Below are 15940 nucleotides of genomic sequence, written 5' to 3' on the forward strand. Positions count from 1 at the left end.
CAGAGTCTCTGAAGACTTGAAGATACTTGACGTTTAACCCGATTGCTTTGTATAGGCCTTGCACCAAGGCCTCATATTCTGCTGTATTGTTTGTGCAATTGAATTTAAGTCTGCACGTAAGCATGGTCTTGTTTCCTTCTGGAATAATCAGAACGCATCCTGCTCCAGCTCCTTCGTTAGATTTAGAGCCATTGAAATATAATTTCCAAAACAAAGATGTATTTACACGTTCATCTATAAAATTAACACACTTTGAACTATCAGTTTGGGGAAAATTTTCGACTTGGGACAAAACTGAATTTTCTAAGTAAGGTGATGTGTGAGCATTGAAATTACTGAGAAAAGAATCTAGCAAGTAATTGCCTATGATACTACTGTTATACGATACTGCTTCATTTTCTCCCTCTAATTTCGTTAGTATGTACTTCTGGTGTAACTCTCGTTCAACCTTTATTTGATTCGGTTTACCGTTGTAGGGTAACCACATGTGCAACCAGTCGGTTGCAAAGTATCCATGGAGTTTCTCGAACCAATCCCTGCTAAGAATTAAGCAATAGAATTCTAGGATATCAGCCACTAGAATGTCAATAACCTGACATACCTTCGGGTTAGATGACAATCTTATGGTTACTTGATTAATTTCACCAATCACTTCGACTTGAGATCGATCAAGCTGAACTATGTGCACTGCAGATTTTTGTGGTTAAACATTTAACTTAGCACATATTGATCTGGGTAAAGTATTCGATGAAGCACCAGAATCTACCAAACAATTGTGCACATTTTTGTTGAAAATCTCGTAAGTGAGAAGAAATGGGGGAGTGGTAGATCTTGATCTTCCTCCAATCAAGGCGATATCATTTGGATCAATCTTATTGATCGCGTTAGTTGGAGGTCTTCCCATGTTATGGGAAGCTTGAGAGAGTACAGAGGTAGGCAAAGGTACAATAGGCACAGCATGTAATTCTTTTATCATTATCTTCTATTGATGCTTCAATTTGCTCAATTCATAAAGGGTAATATTAGCTCTAGTCCTTTTCATGTCATCAATAATATTGTACTCCATTTCATCCGACACTATCAGTGTTTTTGATGGATTTGTTTGATCTGCTCGGACTGGGCTAGATTGAGTCACTTTAGTAGTTGTTTCCTTTGTTGCGACTTTATCTTTTGTTGTAGGGCTTGCGCTCTTCTGCTTAGGGGTAGTTTGGGGAGGATCAAGCTGATTTTTTCTTCGTGTGCTAACCGGAAATACTTCTTGATCTTCTTCTTGTGGGAGGATGAAATCCCACATTCCTTGTAATTCCACAACTTCTTCGTCGTCGGTCTGCCCTTCAGTGGCACTTTGTTCTTCTTCCTCTTCCTCAGTTTCAGCATTGGAGATGGCATTGGGTGGTTTTGCATCCATTGAAGGACCTCTTTTAAAAGCTCTGTAGGGCTTTTTTAAAGAAGTTTCTGCTACTTGTTTTTTTATGTCAACCATCTCATTAGACATGGTCTTTAATACTTTCTGCAATCCTTCCAAATCGAAAGGGTCTTTTGTTTGTTTCTTCTTGGAGTCTTCCTTGAAGGTGACTTTTTTAGACTTGCGTTCCTCTATTGCGGATCTCTTTTGCAGGGCTATTATGCGTTTCTCTACTGATATCGCCTCGGTCATGTTTTCAACTAAGGTTGTTTTATTCGCTCTATCCACGAAGATTGCTATGTTTGATGGTAAAGCAGTAATATACCATTCACATTGTACTTCTTCGCTGGGTTGGGAAGCAGTGGGAATTTTGTTGAGAATTTTATTGAACCGTAAATCGAAATCTTTGATAGGTTGTTTAGCTTGGGCCTTAAGATTGGATAGGTCATTGATTAATGTTGTTGTTGATCTGTCATCACCAAACTTGATAAGGAATTGATTCTGGAAGATATCCCAACTTGTGATAGACCCGGAGGGTAATGAAAAATACCATGACCCAGCTGTCCCTTGCAGTGTATAGGGAAAAAGACGAACAACAGTATCTTCGTTAGTAACTTCATTGAGATTGATAGAAAGCATGAAATTGTTTATGTGTTCTTCTGCTAGCATGCCCACTTTTGGATTGAATTTGGGCAGCCATTTCACAGGATGGGCCGGTATTTGACTCAAGGGCGCAAGCATTAAAACTGCCCCAGGGTTGTTCCATGGAGACTGGGCCATCGTTGAGTTGCTAGTAGAGAAAAGTGCAAAAGATGATCTCTGTGGATGGGAAGATGAGGATACTATGATCATAGATGATTGAAGAGGGGTTGTGGTAGACAGATGGATGATGGTTTAGAATGGAGGTGTGGGTGGTTGACTTCATGGTGAGGTAGTTGAAATGGGCGATGTAGACAAAAGAGGCTCACTGTCAGAATCTTGTGGTGATTTCCTTTCTCTTTTCCTGGTGGGAAGAGGCAACTCAGTTGACTGGATGCCAAATCTTTCACTCTTTAACCCGGTTAGGGGATGAGCAGGATTGTACTGCGAAGTCACACTGCTTTGAGATTTATCAGACCTCTGAGGAGAAATGGAAAATCCCTGAAGTTTGTGAATCAGAGATTCAACTCTAGGAGGTTTAATGGTAGATTGGTCTGAAATATCAGGCCGTGTAGCAGCGATTGATACTCGAGCAACTTCTGACTCTGAATTTAAATATACTGGAGAAGTTGGGGGAGATGATGAGGGCGATTTACTCTCAGAATGGTATTTAGATTTTGATTTAAGTGTCATTCATAGTTTAGGCCCTCCTTCTAGCGCCAAATATGTTGAAGCCCCAAAAATCGGGCCGACAACAAGGGGGACACCCACCCGGTCCGAACCTTGGTTGGCAGTTCCTTATTCGTTTGGTGTAGCAGGTCTGACTGGGGATAATGGGACCAGTTTCCCAATCTAAGGGTGTGTGTGTGTGCAGAGTTGGATGATGCTGATCTAAGAGTTCTAATCTAAGCTACTTTAATCTAATTCTATGCTATTGTAATCTAATGAAAACAGCACATCTAATCTATGCTAACCCGGGATTTATTTCTTCTATTATGCGATCTAAAGAGATTTCAAATAATAACTGGTAATAAAGATCATTCAGCTATCATAAGAATGGAAATCAATTAAGATGAACCACTTTGCATAAAAAGTTAGGAAAAACAGTTGTGAACAGCATATCGCATAATAAGTTATTCATATAACAAACATAAATAAATGAATCCACTGTACAAAAGTGCCAAATGGTAACTCAAACATTCATGCGATAACATATAAACAACTAAAAACTGTATATCACTTTAAGAATATAAGCAGAAATGGTCAAGAGATAAAAGTACCATTTATGACTGGTCCTACTCATAAGCTTCAAGCAACAATGATTTATCTCTACTTGTTCTAATATCTACTAAGAGTACAGAAGTGCATGTCCTGAGGACAAGTTTTTGACAAATTTCTGGACCCTTCTCTAAATGCCTGAGAAGGGTTTAAATACTGCTAACTAAATAACTTAATTACATAAATTTAGGATACGGTTTAAATGACCGCCCTTTATCTAAGCAAACTTATTTCTAAAAATTGAATCTAATTCCTAACTATTTCTGCATTTTCTCCTTAGTGCTGCGAGCATGCAACATTTGCCTCGGAAGAGTCAGTTGGTTGTCTTCTGCTTTTGCTTGAGCTACGAAAACAAAAATGGCAAGCGCTAACACCACTTTTTAGTAAACTAGAAGATATTTTTGGGAATCATCCTCTGGCTGGGCGAATTCACTGCGTATATACTTGGTAACAACCCAAATTTCTCTCAAATTGCTTCTGCTTTTTCTATCTCGGTTTCCGGACTCGTGGATGACTAAGCAAGTTAGGGACTTTGCTTTCTGAACAATTTTCTTAGCGATGCGCGATTAGCGCTAGGCGCTAATCACGCATCAAAAACTGCCTCTGTTCTTTGATCCGGGCCTTTTTGGTGCGTTTTCCGCCTTTAGCGCTTTTTCCTTTACCAGGCATAAGCTTAAGAATTTTGTAAACATGCTGCTTTTGTGAGCTTTTGACCTTGAGTGTCGAATCGCCTATTGATATCAGCATCTGTTCAGTAATACTCTGAAATCTGTGTTTCTGTTGCATGCGATATCCGTTTATGAGGGCATCTCTTCTCTGTTCTTCGAGCATTGACGCTTTCCCTTTTTCCTTAGATGTTTCCTGTACATTGCTTCATGTTGTTTCCTGTTTTTTTATTCCTGCAGTTCACGCAAAGGAAAAGAGTAATGACAATAAATTTTGACACGAAAGCTTTAAGCTCTACGAATGTATAAAATCATGACACCCACAGTGAACTGACTCTTCGAAAAACAAAAAAATATCCTTCATGAATACTTTGGCGTACATTCATTAATTTTCTTTAAGGCACGCGCCCAATTTTTGGTTTAGGGACAGCTTTTCTTGAATGCTGAGCCGAGGAAAATTTGAGATGGATGATTTCTGCCACTCGCATCGCAGCATTGCGGATCGCATTATCAAGATGTGTCATCGCAGAGTTTCCTAATCAGTTTAGCACAGAATTGCGCAGATCACAGGATCACAGATCAGAAGATCGCAGATCGCATTTATCGCAGATCACAGATCGCAGATCGCATTTGTTAAGTTATTTTGGGTTGTTTATGCGATGTTGCGATATGCGATGTCGCATATTTGCCATCGGATATTTCTTAAGATTTTCATTTATGGGCGCTTCTTAATGTATGCGATGCAATGAATTTCGTGTCGCTTCTTCGTAGTTTTTTATTGTGCTCATAAAGAAATGTTTCACTCTTGTCTGTGCGATGTATTTTTTTGAGGAGTATAATACAAAAAAAAAAAAAATTTTTTTTTTGAATTTTTTACTAAGGGTCCCCACTTCTTTAGTGTTATTGCTAATACTAAAGAAGGAGGGGGGTTGTTGGTGGTCACAACAGAAAGGTGTACCAGTTCTAGGTGTTGAATGGAAAGCAGGGTTGGGAGAAAAATGCCTATCCAGAGCAACCAAAAAATCTCGATTCGTAATACCTAATAACAAGCTAGAGGAATATAGAAGATATGTGAAGGACAATGCCCTAATTTGCAAGTTTATTGGGGCCTAGAAAACCAAGAAGGAATTGATCAAATTGATCCAGCAAAGATGACAACCAAAGGGGCAAATTGATCTCAAGTTGGGGGCAAAAGGGTTCTTTTAGGTGACATTTTCCAAACTAGAAGATAAGGAGAAGGTTTTTGAAGATGGGCCATATTGCTTCAACAATGTTGGCCTCTTTATGAGACAATGGGAGGAGTCTCACAACCCGGACTACGAGAAGTTGCTGGAGGCACCCATATGGGGTCGGTTCTTCAGCCTACCAATGGACTTCTGGGACTGTGAAATATTGGAATGAATAGGTAACTTGATTTGAACCTTTCTCAAAGTGGTAGAATCAACAAGAAAAGGTTGGTATACATCCTATGGAAGAATCTATGTGTACATGAATATAACTAAGACGTTACCAGACTACATAGAGATAGAATACTATGATGAGATATGGCAAGAAACCCTAGGCTATGAACATATCCCATTCAAATGTAGCCGATGCCATGAATATGACCACATGTATCGAGCCTGCCTACTAAACAACCTAGAAATTCAGTTGAATGAGAAGAAGGTAGTAGAGGCAACGAGAAGAGAGGATGGGGATGGATTCCAAGAGGTGCATAGAAAGAAAAGAATCCAATAACTAGCCGGGAACCAGAAGGGAAATCAAAATGAGAAAGAACAACGCAAACACAATAGATTTGCTAACCTTAAAATGGAGGAGATGGGAGAGACAAGTAGGGAGCACGCCAAGGTGATAGAAGGCATACAGATGAAGGAGACCGAGGGAAGTAAGAAAAAGAAGCAAGAAGTAGCAGAAAATCAAAGAGAAGGGAATACCATGAAAATGGTGGAGAAAAACCCAATGGACATCGACTCATAGAAAGAATATCTCAGTGTGGAAGAGAAAGTGATGAAACGCCTACTACAGGAGTGGAGACATCTCGAAAAACACATCATTACAAAGGATCAAACACAAATCTACAAGGAAACCTTTCAAGAACAAAAGATAAATAAGGATCGATGATTATAGTCTTGCTAGATAACTTAGGGTAGCATGGAGGATAAGGGAATGAATCAGGAACCTTAGGAAAAGAAGGAAATAAAAGAGGTAGAATACCAATGAATGAATTGATATAGATGGTGGGGAAACTATTTGTAAACTCTAGGAGAGTGGTTCCATTATCTTAGGTTTTTCAACAACCCCCAAAATTGTTGAAATGATTATTACAACATGGAATATAAGAGGCCTAAATAGCAGAGGCAAGAAGAGATACCTCAAAGAGAGACTGAAAAAAGATAGACCCAGTATAATGATAATACAGGAAACAAAAATAAGTGAAAGTAAACTGAAAGATATTTTGGAAAATATCAAACCCCAGTACCAGGTTATTGGACGGGATGCTAATGGCAGTGCAGGAGGGTTAGCAAACATCTAGAACCTAGTAGAAATATGGTTCAAAAACTGGGTTAGCATCCCGATAATCCTCTCAGGTCAGTTCAAAGTCATTAGATCAAAAGATTGGGTGCTCCTCACAGGAGTATATGGACCCCATATCCCAGGACAAAAAAGGGCTTTCCTTCAAAACCTACCAAAAATGAGAATTTTATACCTATGACTTGTGGATGGTGGGAGGTGACTTCAACATGATCACCTTACTTGCAGAAAAAAGGGAAGCATGAGAAGAATGTACAAGGACATGGAGTTACTCGAGGACACCATAGCAGATCACCGCCTAGTAGACATCCCAACAATCAATCAGGCGCATACTTGGAATGATAGAAGAGGAGGGAATAACAAAATTTCTTCCAGAATGGATAGATTCCTAATTTCAGAGCAGGTTATTTGTAGAGACATGTTCATAGAAGCATCAATTCTCCCTGGAATGGGCTCATACCTCTGGATGATTCGTCTAGAAGTGGATTTGAAAGCAAGCCCAAAAAATTGACCCTTTATGTTCAAAGCTTTTTGGCTTAGAGACCCAACCTTCATTAAAAAAATTGAGACCTGGTGGATGTAGAGTGACCAGAAAGGGAGGAACTCTATGCACACGTTCCATTTAAAACTCAATGAAGTTAAAAAGAAGATAAGGAAATAGAACAAAGATGAATTCAGGCACATCATGAAGGATCAACAACAACTACATCAAAAGATGATAGAAGTGCAACAAAAAATAATTCAAGAAGGGAGATCATAAGAGTTAGCAGCAGAGGAGGGTCAATTAATAAGTCAGTTGGAGGAAAGGTGGAAGCAAGAAGAGATTCTATGGAAACAAAAATCGAGGGTGAATTAGTTAAGAGAAGGGTAGCGGAATACCCAATTATTCCATAAAGCCATGATCCAACACCTTCAAAGCAACAGAATATTCGCACTTAAAGATGAAGAGGGGAACTGTAGAGTACAAGATGGGGAGATGGAGGGGCTCTTAGTAAACCACTTGAGAGACCTCCTATCAGAACTACAAGAAGACAGAATGGAATCAATTCAAAGAATCTCCCAACATATACCTCACAAGGTCACACGGGATCAAAACATAGCATTGATGAGAGCAGCCATGCTCGAAGAGGTGGAAGAAATTGTCAAACATATGAAAAAAAACTAAGGCACCCGGCCCAGATGGGTTTAAAATAGAATTCTACGAAGCCACTTAGCACTTCATGGGAAGATCTATAATGGAAATCATGGAGGAATCAAGGTTAAATGAAAGGGTATGCCCCAGTCTGAACTCTACTTTTATAACTCTCATTCCTAATAATTCAGTCTGGGAAGACCCTTAAGGATTCCAACCTTTATCCCTATGCAACGTCATTCATAAAATTATAGCTACGCTTATAGTCAAGCAGCTAGAACCCCTTCTCCTAAATATCATCTCCTCGGAGTAGACAGGTTTTGTCGAGGGAAGTCAAATACTAGACGAGCTGGTAACCTCGAAAGAAGTTGTCCATTCCCTCAAGACAAAAAAGCTAGCTAGCATGGTGGTGAAGTTGGATCTATCCAAGCCTTATGATTGATTGAGCTGGAAGTGTCTAAAGAGTATCCTTAAAGCCTATGGATTTAAACCAAGATGGATAAACTAGATTAGTCCTATGGTATCCAACCCTATCATCTCTTTCTTGCTGAATGGGACCCCTACCAAAAATTTTAACCCTACCCGAGGGTTGTGTCAAGGTGACCCATTATCACTCTTCTTGTTCATTATAGTCGCGGAAGGTCTGGGCAGATACATCAAGAATGAATCCCATGAGTTTAGCATTAAAGGCGTTAGTATTTGGGGAATGACCTTGCAATAACCCACTAGAAATTCGTGGATGATATAATGTTGTTTTTTCAAGTATTTGCTCAGAGAAGCTCATAGAATCAAAGAAATCATGAATACCTTCATGTTAGCATTAGGGACCCAAATAAACAATGAAAAATCTTGTACATTCTTCATCAACACCAAAGGGAATGTTAAAACCTACCTTGCTAGGAGACTGGGGTTGAGAACAATAAACCTTCCCACCAAATATTTGGGCGTTCCTCTATCAGAAAACTCCCTAAAACTGGTAGGATGGTAGCAGATCTTCCAAAAGATACAAGGAAGGGTGGGAAGTTGAGCCTTTCGATTCCTCAACCTAGCAGGCAGAAAAATCCTCCTCAAAGGAGTCCTACAGTCAATACCAATTTACCAATTATCTGGTATGGTAGCCCCTAAGGAGGCTTGTACCAAAATGGTTTATATATGGGGAGGAGCTCAGTAGAAAAGGAAATGGACCTTTATATCTTGGCAGGGACTAACAAAAAAAATGATGGAATGAGAGCTAGGCCTCAGGGACCCTTATGCCTTAAACCAAGTAATGCGAGCTAAATTATGGTGGAGATGGCTGGCGGGATGAAGGGACCTATGGAAACAAATATGGAAAAGAAATTATAACATGCTAGAGAGAAATGAAGAAATACTACGATACAGAGACTTACCCGAGGATTCAGCCATATGGAACTTGGCAAGCCAAAATCAAGACCTTATTAACCTACATGTTTTTTTGGAAATTCAAAATGGAAGAACAAGAAGATTTTGGGAGGGCTCATGGCAGCAAAGAGAAAGACTTATAGATAGGCAAGCTCTCAGAGACATATATCGATTTACCAATGATAACAGCATCCAGTATGTAAAACAATTTTGGAAAGAAGAGCAAGGGAGAGGGAACTAGAGAAGATGGAAGAAGAAGGAAGACTGGGGCCAAGTTATAGAAATAGAGCAATGGGCAGAGTTCAAAAATCAAATGAGATCAAGAAAAATCATGATTAGGAATGACCCAGATATTTTGAAATGGGACAACTCAACAAAAGGTACCTTCACCAAAAAATAAGCATATGATTTGAGAGAAGAACAAGGCCTAGATGGGCAAGTACTTCTCTCGAAAAAAATGTAGAAGGGAGGATGGTGGCCAAAGGTAGCACATTTCCTATGGCTGGTTTGCAAAGGGAGGATCCTCACCTGGGACCAAATTCAGAAAAAAGGAATATAGGGACTATATTTTTGCTCGATGTGTCAACAGAACATAGAGGATATGGACCATATGCTAATTACCTACCCGTTTGCGTAACATAAATGGGGACAACTACAAGGAGTCTTTGAGAGGATGGATCGAGACTAACAAAACATAAATGAAATAATCCTTCTATGGCACAACAATATCTTCTCTAGTCCAGTATTGAACCAACAATGGGGTCTAGCCTTAGGCTTAAACATATGGGCCATATGGAAACAAGGAAACCATAGAATATTCAAAAATCAAATATCAAACCAACAACAGGTATGGGAAGAAATTGTTAGGAACATCATGGAAACTATACTAGCAGAGCAATGGAGTCCCGAAGACTGGCAAGTCCCCCCCCCCCCAAGAAGGAAGAATCCTCTGAAAACTCAACCTAACAATGGAACTATTGTCTCCAGATGCCTAGAAAAAAATATAGGATGAATATAGACTCCCTGGTTCAGTTAACCAATGTTGGAGAAGGCTTCATAAAGCTTAATTTTTATGGGGCTTCAAAACGGAACCTGGGTGCAGTGGGACTCAGTGGCATCTTCCGAGATACCCAAGTGAACATGCAGCTGATTTATGCAGACTCGTGTGGGATAAAAAGCAACAAGGAGGCATAATTTGCTGCAGCAAGTCAGAGTCTAGGAATAGTTGTAAGAACGGGTTACCGAAATGTCGTGATGGAAGGGAATTCTAGTCTAGTCACAACCTCTATGATGAAACTCAACAAGGACATGTCATGGGATAAATTGAGTCAAAGTTGGAGGACAACACATCTTATAAGAGAGATATGGGAGCTTATTCACAAGCTTAACTATATAATGGTCCGACATGTAAGAAGGGAAAGGAATAAAGCAACTGACTTCTTGGCCAATTGGGGATTTAACTAGCTTCATGGCTCACTAACAACATTATGGCCTCTATAGCCAAGCGATGATAGATTCAAAGCCTTGGAGGACATTCTGGGCCAAGACCGTCAACAAAGCTAGAAAAATGGGAATACAATCAACCAAAACCCCAATCGAGGTGCATGTTGGAGGTTGGAAAGGACGACAAAAAGTTATGAGGAGTAAAGGTAGGGTACCTTACACCACCCCCCACATCCTCATGGTGATGGCTGCGGTGGCCTCCCACATGCATACATGTAGAGGTGGTAGGAAAGGTGGCAAGCATGCCAAGGACAAGTCGAGAGGTGTAGCAGGTAAGGAAGGACAGGAGAGCGGCAGTTGCATTGTTGAGGGTGGAGTTAAGGTAGAACAAGGGAGTGCTAATCACATTGTTGTGAACCCTGGTGGGAGCTATAGAACTGGAGCAGGGAGGTGGAGACATCATTGATGACATCTGTGGAGTGAGCCTGGGTATGTTTCTTAGTCCTGTAACCTTATTGCAATGGCAACATTGTTTGGTTATGGATGGAGGGATCGGGAGAAGCCTGAAGAGGGGAATTTCCGGGATAGCTTGGGGAAACACTGCAGGCATGGTATGGCTGTTGTCTGGTTTAGTGTTAGGGCTATGAGGTTCCTAAGTGACAACCTAGTCAATGGCTCGAAAGCCCCTCTTGAGAACCACAGAGTGAACTCGCATGATTATTCCGGTAAAATGGGAGAAGAAATGCATTGGGGAAGGGTAGGAATTAACGAAAGCAGAGGAGTGGTGTAGCTTGACTCGGAAAAGGGGAAAGGAAAGGCTCACCTATGCATGGGAACTCTTTACTGGGAAGAGGGGTGCTATCACTCAGGTTGTCCTTAAGCTCCTGAAAGGATACGGCCGAGGTAACCACAAACCAATCTTTGGACTGCAGGTTCTAGCCCACCTGTAATTAGAGAGGGCTCTCTCTTTCTGATTTAGCTTTGTTGATGATGATTTTAGGCTAGTTATTGGGTTCAAGGGTTTTTGTTTGTGTTTTAGTGGGAAGGAGGATGCTTTTAAGTAAAGAGGCAAAGCATAGTGTGGTCAGTTTCAAACCATTGGGCGTGGAGTCATGGAGTAAGACTGCTGGTGCATTTTCTTGGTCACAAGAGAGGAAAATGGAGCAAGACATATGCATATGAAACAATCGTTCAAGGTAAAGAGATGGATTGAAAGGCTAAGGAATGAGAGGCAATTAAGAATCTCTCATTCAGGTTAGCAAGGGGAAGATAAATGAGCCTATCTAGGAGCAGCTAAGAATTCCTAGAGAACAGTCATTCATATGTGAAATAGATCAAACATGAGCCATAAAAGAATTCATATTTATGCCTAAATCAAGAGGAAAAACATTAAGAAGCCACAAAAGCTGAGCATAGAGTGCAGCTAAGCAAATTCTAAACCAATCCTTTGTTCTGTAACTTGAGCATATATGAAATTGAAATAAATAGGTGAGGAACACTTATTGATTCATATTGCAGCACAAGAATTCCAAATTCATCCTTCAGAAACCATTAACAACACATCAAACAGTCCATTCTCCAAGCTTACAACAGTCTTTGATTAAGAAAAACATATCAGATATACAGTGCGAGTCTCTCTTGGAGTACATTTGTCGACCAACCCTTTTTACAGTGCAGAGGGTGGTATATATACAAAAAGTTGATACAAAAATATCTAGATGATGAGTTAATAGCTCATAACCTCTTTACCAACTCCTAAGGAGCGGTTGATGAGAAAGTAAACGCTGAAATAAAGACAAATGTAACAGCTGTTCTTTTCTATCAGCGAATGTTGACCTTTGAGTTCATTCTAGTCGGCTGGACTACGCTTTCAAAAATCTGCGCTCTTAGGCTTGCCGTCCCAGCTCTTTGTTTTGTGGTTGCTCCAACCCAGTCTGCATGCTCATTAATTTCCCTATCCAGTGTTTGCGGCTGACCTGTAGCTGACCGAGATTTTGAAAAAAACAAAAAAGGGGCAAAAGTTGAAATTACCTGGGCAAAATGGCCAGCATTGCCTGCCACCAATCCTCGGGCGGTAACTAATTCTTTTGTATTTTGACAGGTGTCTCATCGGCCTCTGTATACTTGTAATAGTTGGGCGGCATATCAAACAAATGGTTAACTTCATGTTCCATGTAAAATAAGTTTTCCAGCCTGTCATAGAGAGTCTGTCGTGAAGGAGGTCCTGCTTGTGTTAGAGAACTTGATGCAGCAGTAAGCTGATTTGTGACATAATTATTGAGCCTAGTTGCATATTGGTCACGTGTCAATAACTTTCCAGCGCTGGTCAGTAGGCTGGGCAATCCTTTAGTCTATAGTGCTGCAAGCTTTATTTCAAAATTGTCTACATCTCTTTGTATTTCCCGACATATTGCTTCTAGAGTTTGCACAAAGCTTCTCAATGTGAGCACCCTCTTTGCTGTCAATATGGCATCTGTTCTATTCATGATATGCAGTGCTGCTAGCTCTTCCTTAGTCTGATGATTTAGAAAATTGATCATTCTGTTGGCCTACTCAGGCATGTTTCCCAATGCTACTTTGGCTCTCTAAGTTTCAAACTGAGCAAGGCCAATTAGTTCTACCTTTTCATACATTGCCTAAATTGACCTCCATTGGTTGGTGATTGGCTAATTAATTTTGGCCCACAGAATCTTCTTTATTTCAGCCAGGGTTTTGTCCAATGACAGCTCTTTCTCCAAGGTTTTAACTTTGTCCTTCAGGGCCTTAATTTCCCTTGTCTGCTCAGCCACTGTCATCTTGGACTTATCATATCTTTCTTCCAGTTTCGCCAGCTTTTCTTTGGCCTCTTTTATCTCTGTTGCTTGCAGCTCTAGCTCCTTGACAGCTTTTGTCAATTCATCCATGCTCATGCTAGAGTTAGGAGCTGTTGTTGTTGCCGCTGTAGCATCTGTAGCTGTTGTGGTTGCCGGAATAATTGGAGGGGTCGCTGCTGCTGGTGCAGGAGGAACAACAACAACAGTTGGAACTGTCCAAGGTGGCTGGGAGGTCGAATCACCCTACTTTTCTTGTAGTGCTTGTTACACAGTAAATTGTCACCGTTGGTCACCGTCCTTATCGCCTCAATTTTGGTACATTGGAGGATGCTTTCCGGGACCTGTGAGCAGTGACATAGCCTAAAAACACTTGCACTATGTTCCCCTGAGTATGTACTTCATGTTCCCTCAAGACACCTTCTGCAAATTATCCCTGAAAAGTGCCCTTTTCCCATTGGCGCAGGTACCTAGTGTCTGACCCCCGCCAATAACTCAGATCCTCAAAAAGGGGCGCGATCATTGGCGCTCTGTCTTAGAACAATGCCCGCGCCAGTCAAGTTTAGTAATGTTTTTTTCTAAAAGCACGACTGTATGATTTTTCCTCCCAGATCATGAGCTCCTTTGAGGGAAAAATCCATCTGATAAAGCTCGAGAGTCATCATATCTATCCACAGTAGCTTTTCATGGATGTTGCCAATTCACAATGGGTGTCCTGGTGCATTGAATCTTTCTCCCTTCTTCATCTATAAAAGCTTGTCCTCATGCATTAGACAAGCTAGAGTGCTAGTTCCAAGTTTATGAGTTCCAAAGTGTTGTAGCTTTGAGTTCTTGAGTTGTTGGAGTAATGCAAGAGAGGTTATGCTGCCGGAAGTCGGAGAGAGAGGTAGTCTACTGCAAGGCATATAGCTGCTCGCCCAGCCAGAGGAAAGGTTCAGCGTCAGAACCTTGGTTGTAACTTTTCCTGTCTATTATTAATTAATGAACGACTGTTATTATAGTTCCAATCTCATTGTCTATTATAGTGATGTTGATTTATTTCCTTTCTGACTGAAATATAGTTTTGCCTTGGTGGATTTTATGCTTGTATCTGTTTCTTCCTTTGCATGTGCAGGTGTCCGTTTGCAAAGATTGCAAGGATTGTGACCTACCGGAGCAAGGGAGCAGGAACACCAACTCTGCTTCGACTATAGCGTTGGATTCCAGGTTGGTCTTCTTAATTCACCTTTACTGTACAACTAGGAACTTGCGTAGCAGCGTGGATTGATTGTGGCTAGTTCTGTTTTAAGCTAGTGGGATCGCCTCTGTCCGCAGAGGGGATTTACCTCACCAACAATTTGGCGACTCCGCTGGGGAGAAGCTATTTGGAGTTTGTCTTGCATGATTAGTTTTCTCTCGCTTGCCTGAGTTAATGAACTTTCTGGGTCAGTTTTGAAATTGCTATCTACTGTTTGGTTCTTCTGGGCACTGTCAGTCAGGGTCAGTAAACGCGGCTGGCGTGTTTGTTCTTCTGACAGTTGCGCCAGTTGGCGCATGTTGCTCCATAGGAACCCGCGCCAATTAATTGTTAGCGCGAGTTGCAGTTTCACAGTCGCGCCATCTCTGTGAATTTTGCCAGTTTGATAGTTGAAAGCTCCTTAAACTCGGATTTTTTGTTCTTCCCTATCTTTTGCTGCTTCTGGAAGTGTGTTGGACCTCTGTGTGACTGGTTGTTACTTTCATCCTTCAGTTGTTTGCTTATTTCTATCGATTTTGTATCCCAGCCCTAGAGTACCTAGTGGCTGTGCATGTCGAGCCTTCTGTGGGACGTTGTGGTTTGATCATCCAGTCAGCTTCTCGATTGTTTTCCGCACTCATCTAGTGATTCACTTCTAGCTTGCTTGGATCTTGCTTGACTTCATTTGAACTTAGATCACATGGTTCATTGAACGTCTTTGTGTTTTCCTTTGCTTTGACAGTTCATCTTCATGTTTCTGAATTGGTTCTGTGTCCATTGAGTGAATTGTGTTTGTACTCGTGGATATCTCTTGAGGTTTGTTTACATGCATTATGCCATCTTAAAAATCAAAAAACAAAAGAGCTTTTTGCATTATATTAGTTAGCATTTATTGTTATTTGTCGCTTTTAAAAAGAAAAAGAAAAAACTTTTATTTCTTGTTATTAGCTGCATTAGGACCTTTGTTATTTGCTTGATGATCATTTTGTTTGTGTAAAAAAAAAAATCTCTACTCTTCTGTAGGTAGAATTCATCGAATGAAACGATATAATTTTGGCATATAGATTGCATTTAGGAAGTTTGGAGAGACCACATACGGTAGGACCAAAAAACTGAAACATAATTGAAGATAAACTATAAAATAAACTCAATGAACCTAACAATGCATTGGAACATAACGCAAACATTCTAGAGGTCTAGGTTAGAGACGTGTTCTGGCGTCATTAAACTTGGTGGCTTACCGTCGAGTGGTTGGGTGATTCCTCCACGGTGAAACGATAAGTGCCAATACGGACTGTGCTCCCACGTACCGTCGCGTATATATTGGGAGACCCCTATAGGAATAAAGCCTTTATCCATAGGAAGCCGTGTCGGCCGCCCTACGATTCGCAATGTAGTGAACACAGCATTCACGAAGATTGACCACCCGTACCCTAAAAA

The sequence above is a fragment of the Pinus tabuliformis genome, chromosome 4_2, assembly GCF_031772625.1.
Source record: "Pinus tabuliformis cultivar Carrire ecotype Pingquan chromosome 4_2, CPIR1, whole genome shotgun sequence".
Lineage (NCBI taxonomy): Eukaryota > Viridiplantae > Streptophyta > Pinopsida > Pinales > Pinaceae > Pinus > Pinus tabuliformis.